The sequence below is a fragment of the Dryas octopetala genome, chromosome 9 (assembly GCF_963921425.1).
Source record: "Dryas octopetala chromosome 9, drDryOcto1.1, whole genome shotgun sequence".
NCBI lineage: Eukaryota > Viridiplantae > Streptophyta > Magnoliopsida > Rosales > Rosaceae > Dryas > Dryas octopetala.
In genome coordinates this window covers 2,148,135-2,154,364 of record NC_141374.1, presented here as the reverse complement: position 1 = coordinate 2,154,364, position 6,230 = coordinate 2,148,135, and the positions used below count along the sequence as shown (strand labels likewise).

General features: G+C 45.1%; 1 pseudogene; it reads left to right on the top strand.

Moving 5' to 3' along the window:
- The first annotated feature begins 4,573 nt into the window (after positions 1-4,573).
- On the top strand, positions 4,574-6,147 carry LOC147273141 (uncharacterized; annotated as a pseudogene).
- The last annotated feature ends 83 nt before the right edge of the window (positions 6,148-6,230 follow it).

Sequence of the window (6,230 nt, the reverse complement as noted above, 5' to 3'; positions counted from 1 at the left end):
GATTAGTCAGAACCACGATAGGGTGAGCCTGGAAGTATAGGCGGAGGCGCCGGGCTGATGTGACCAAGGCAAGGGCTAATTTTTCTATCTCTGAATATCTGGTCTCAGCATTTTACAGGGCCTTGCAGGTATAGTACACCGGGTGCTCGACCCTATCCTCAAGTCGAATTAGGACTAAGCTAGTGGCTATATGGGAAACAGACAAGTAGAGGAGTAGCTCTTCTCCTGGCTCGGGTTTAGAGAGTAGAGGTGATTTGCCCATAAACTCTTTAAGGTCTTGGTAGGCCTATTAACATTCCGGAGTCCAGTCAATATATTTTGTCCGAGCCTTGAGGCTTTTGAAGAATGGGGCACAACGGTCAGTGGCCTTATATATGAATCGCGTCAAGGTGGCGACCCGGCCTGTTAAGCTCTGGACTTCCTTCTGAGGCTTGGGAGATTGCATATCGATCAAGGCTTTGATTTTCTCAGGGTTTGCCTCGATCCCCCTTTGGCTCACCATGAAGCCAAGGAACTTTCCCGAAAATATGCCGAACGTGTACTTGGCAGGGTTCAGGCGCATCTGGTACTTATTGAGCAATGAAAACATCTCGAAAAGTTTGTGGACGTGGTCCTCCGCCCGGACACTTTTGACAAGCATGTCATCCACTGATAGACCTCCATGGACTTACCGATATACTCTGAGAAGATGGAGTTGACCAAGCGCTGGTAGGTGGCCCCGACACTTTTGAGTCTGAAGAGCATGACCTTATAACAATATAAGCCCCTGTCAGTAAGAAGGCCGTATTGTCCTGGTCGAGGCTGTGCATAAGGATTTGGTTATAGCCGGAGTAGGCGTCCATGAAACTAAGAAGTGCATGGCCTGCTGTGGCATCAACCAGCTGGTCAATTCGAGGAAGGAGAAAGCTGTATTTGGGGCAGGCTTTGTTGAGGTCGGTGAAGTCCACGCACATCCGCCACTTGCCATTAGATTTCTTGACCATCACAATGTTGGCGAACCAATCCAGGTAGGAAACCTCGCGGATGAAACCAATTTTTTGTAACTTGTCGACTCCGTCCTTCATAGCAGCATAGATTTAGGGCTTGTACTACCGAAGCTTTTGTCGGACGGGGTGATGCTATGGATTAAGACTCAAGGCGATGAGAGATTACCTCCGAAGAGATCCCGGGCATGTCATCATAGGACCATGCAAAGACTTCGGCATTGGCACGAAGGAAGTGGATGAGTTCTTCTCGGAGACCCTAAACACTTAGCTGGGTTTCGACCCGAACCTTGCGGTCCGGGTAGGTAGGTGAGATGGGAACTTCTTCCACACAATTGTCATTTGGTTAGGCAATAGCTCTGAAAGACGCTTCACGGGGATCTTCAGGAGGATCTGCGGTAGGGCAGGTGGGGGAGACAGAAACAGCCATAGAGGGCTTGGCCTCTTTTTCTTCTTGACGGAAGTCGTATAGCATAACCTGGCTGATACCTGATTGCCTTTGACTACACCTGTTCCGCATGGCGTCGGGAACTTGATCAAAGCAAGTGGGTGGAGATCATAACCTTGAGTTGGTTAAGGGCTGGTCGTCCCAGGATGACGTTGTAAGCTATGGGGCAGTCGACCACCAAAAATTGAGTGGTTGTGGTAGCGGACGAAGGATACCTCCAGAGGGTGAGTGGGAGGTAGATCCTACTAAGAGGAGTGACCATGTCGCCCGAAAAGCTGAGTAAAGGAGCAAAGAGGATGAGGACAGAGCTACCACAATCGACAAGGATCCAAGCCACATCGAAATTAGCTATGGTGGCCTCAATGAACAAAGCGTCATCGTGTGGAAAGATTAAATCACGTTCTTCTTCCTCAGCAAAGGAAATGGGCGACCACCTGAGCTTGAGAGTCTTTTTGCTACGGTGGAAGTCTATAGCCATAACGCTGGAGCATTGCTAAGCACTTCAGGCGTATTCCTTCCTAGCCCTGTTGGAGTTGCCAGCGAGGGTCGGGCTACCACAGATGGTATTTACTCACCCCCGTGGTTGTCCTTCGGTCTTGGTCTTCTCAGTGGCCTACTTGTCTACAAAACCATCCAACTTTCCTGCCTGTACCAAAGTTTATATTGCCTCCTTAAAGGCTATGCATACCTCGGTGTCATGGCCATGGTTGTCATGGTAAAGGTAAAAAAAGTTCTTGTTAGCCCGGTACCGTGTTTGTGGTAGGCGAGGTGGGAGCTTGTGGAGTATGTCCTTGATCTGGGGATATAATTCTATATAAGTAACAGTGAGGATTGTATATACTTTGAACCTGGAGGCATAGGATGTCTGATAATTTTCCTCCCTTCGTTGTCCTCCACCTCTACCATCACCAAAGTGTTTCTTGGTAAATTTCTTGAACTTTTTCCCGGACCCCCCATACTAGTTGCCTGAATAGGGCTCGGGCTGGGGTGACACTATGATGGCCTGGTCGGTACTTGGACGGTCTATGGTAGACGGCTTCTTCCTATATGTTTTGAATTCAGCAGTAGCATAGGCAATGGCCTCTTGCATGAGTTCTTTGTAGGTGTGCGGATTGCAGCGGTTGATTTCAAATAAGACCTCTAGGAGACCACTCCTGAAACCAGCGAAGGCTACCTTCTCATCACAGTCGCGACACTAGACCGCTTTAGCTGATATCGGGTGATATATTCCCGAAGGGATTCCCTGTTGCCCTGGCGGACCCGCGTCAGGTCATCCGTGGTGTAAATCCTATCGGTCTGGATGATATACTGACCTAGGAAGAGCTCTCGGAGCTCGGGAGGAAGTTGATAGAGCTAATCCTTGCACTACCAGAGAGGGAAGAAGGAAAGATCCGACACTTTGTAATGTCATCGACACCTTTGGACTCCAGAGCTGACCAAAAACTCATGAGGTGGTCATATGGGTCTTCCTTCCCTGTGTACGGAGTTATTTTGGGAGGTCGGACGTCGCCAACTTAGGGAATGGACAGGATGCAAGCTATGAAAGGTCCAGGTAACTCCCTTGTTTCGAAAGATGGATGTCCACCACGACTTCCCCCCTCCACTCTCTTCAGGCGCTCACTGATGTCCATGAGGAGTTGTTGGAGCTGGTCTTGTGGAAGAGATCCACTATTACCGGAGTTAGCAATTTGCTTACCTGTGAAAGCATCATCTCCTGTACGACGTCCAGTCGAGAAAGCCTGCTCTTCTCCCCGTCGTCGCTTGGGACGAATAGCCTCCTCCTCCTCAAAGTCTTGGGGACGTGGGTTAGATTCACCCCAGGTTGTCCGCTACTCTTTTCGTCTAGAACGGTTGTTGTCGAGCAGATGACGGCAGTCCCCATAAATGTGGAACTCTTCAGAGTGGGTAGGATGCTCGCCAGATCGAGCCCGGCCGACCGGGTGGACAAGTCTCTTTTGGAAACCTGGGGTGGGCGGCTAGCTTGCCCTGCGTCCAGTTGACGCGGAACATTTCGTTCCCTTCGAGGGTTTCTCCCCTCACCACTCCGGAGAGTGGTATGTTCTTCCCTGTTGTGGAGAAGTCGCTCATACAGCTGTGTTGTGTCCTTTTGGAGGTCGAGCTGTTCCTGGGTTCGTTGGAGTTGAGCTTCCAACCGTTGGATGTATGCCTCATGATCAGGTTCAGCAATCTTCTTGCCTTGTTTGTCACCCAGTGGGATGTTGTCGACTTGGTCGAGAATAGGACCTCCGTCAGACATCGCGAGGGTTGGAAGGTCGGAAAGTCGGAAGGTCTTTGCACCTCAACTGAGGGTATTGCAGTCAACATCGAGTCAAACCATGTGGACCCGTTAACCTCCCACTGAGAGGATGACACGTCGAAGTGGGGTAGGAACGAGTAGCTGGGTTCGACTAATGAATAGTGGAGAAAGAATAATATTCAAAGCACCCTGCGCAAGTACACAAAAGTGAGCGAGAAGGGCACCGGTGTGGTACCGGCCGAACCTCCTCCGAAGCTCAAGTCAGTGTTCAGAAAATCTGTGAGCAGAGTTAGTGAATAATATAATATTGATTGAATGTCCTTTTGTGACAAGAAAGTACCTCTTTTATAGTACTTTTGGAAGAGTGTCAACCAATCCGGTGATGACACGTGTCTCTTGTAATGACTCGCACTGTAGGAGCGTCACGTGTCACCTGTTTCGTGGATCCGAATGAGTTGACACAGGTCGGGACCTAGGAGGCTGGAGCTTGGGAGGCCGGAACGGTAGGAGGTCAGGGCCTAAAAGGCCGGAGCCTATGGAGGCCGGAACTTAGGAGATCAAGGCCTAGGAGGCCGGAGCCTAGGGGACCGAAGCCTAGAAGGTCAGGGGCTAAGAGCCCAGGAACCTAAGAAGGGCTTAGTCTTTGGGCCTAGGAAGTCGGTGCCTAGGAGCCCAAGAGCTTAGGTTGGGCTTATCCTTTGGGCCTAGGCCCAAATGACATGATGTTAAGCCTTATGTGACTTGTCGTTATGCCCAGATGATTAGTCATACGAACAGTCTATAAATTAGGTTTTCTATTATAAACATGAATTATATTACATTTTTTCATTGCTAATTGGACTTATATTGTGCACTACAGGTCAAACCTGTTTAAGGTCTTAAGTAATGTCTAGGGAAGTAAGCTCTGACTTATTTCTCATTTAATATGTCATATACATTTCAAATTTTTTTTTTAATAACAATTTTTTTATTTGTTATGCTTGTTATTCATATAATTTTTTTCATGTTCTATGAAGTCTTCAAAAAAAGGAGCCAATTAAGAGAGGGAAAAAAAAACAGTTAGCTGCTATAGCTACAGCCATACAACAAGGGAATGAACCCTTACGAATATCAGGTGGAGGGTCTATTTCTCCACCAAGGGTTTCACCTAATGAAGTACCTAATAATCCAGAATTTCAAGATGAATCTAACCTTGAAATGTTAAAGAAAAAGCCTAGGGGCAATACAAAAATGGTGAATCTTGGCAAAGGAAAAACAAAAGGCCGAGCCTCGTCTTATATTGGAGTTCAATTATTCGAGCCAACCATATAGAGGTGATGTAGCAAAATTTGCTTAATTCCTTGGTACCAGAGCAAGAGAGCTACTGCCAGCAACATTGGAGAATTGGAAGAACCTTTCACAAGATTTTAGAAATCAAATATTGGAGCATATCACGGTATTGTAGAGAAATATATTTCCCACATACACATTGAATAATTTATCTATAATTTCACTCTAATGTTATTTGTATCCATTTTTTTTGTGTAGAAAAAAGTCGCTATTGAGGAATGCCACAAGAAATATACATTTCAAAAGTTGAAGAAGCATTGGAGAGATTTTCGATCCTTACTAATTAAAGAAGTGATGCAGCAAGCTAAAGTGGTCGGCCTACAACGTGCTGCTGCCCTCCTCAAACCAGAATAACATTCACTCCATGGAGGAATGACAATCTTTTGTTAAAAAACAAACTTCTACAACATTCAGGGTAATGGTTTTTGACATTTCCTTTCAAGTATACTTGTGGGCTATCTACTGTTTTCAGCCAATATCCTCCAACATTCTATTTGTTTTTTTATACTAACTTATTATTTATATATCTTTTTCATAGGAAAACTGTGAAAGATTCAAAAGGATGAGGGCAAAAAACACTTTAGTGCATAGGACAAGCCATAAAAGCTTTGTTCATTTGGAGGAAGAAATGGTAAAATCTTTTTTAATTTCATATGAATTTTGTCATGTAAGAAAGTCTATAATGTATTAGCATTAGTTGATCTCTACTTGTTATTTTATAGCGACAAGAAAGTGAAACACCAGATGCAATTTCAAGGGTTGATGTTTAAATCTGTGGTTATGAAACAAAGAAAAATAATGAGGATAAAGAAGTTAAGGATCCAGAGATAGTGGTAAAAAAATATCTACTATATATTTTAATGTTTATGTTTAAATTTATATTTGCAATTATGTATTTGTAGCAAAAAGTGAAAAAATACAAGGCAGTTGACTTGGAGAAATGCTCTATTAAAGATGATGCCCTTACAAAAGCACTTGGTCCTGACCCACGAGGAAGACTAAGAGGGCTTGGATTTCGGGCAACCATTTCAAAGGTGGAAGGTCAAACACATATGCGTGATAAGTTCAATAAATTGGAGAATGAGATGCAGGACTTGAAAACCAGATGCGAGATCTTATTTCTGAGTTGAACAAAAGAGGGATTAACACTATAAGTAATGAGGATAAACATAATGGCAATTTCATTTTGTTCATATTAGATTTGTGTTAAAAT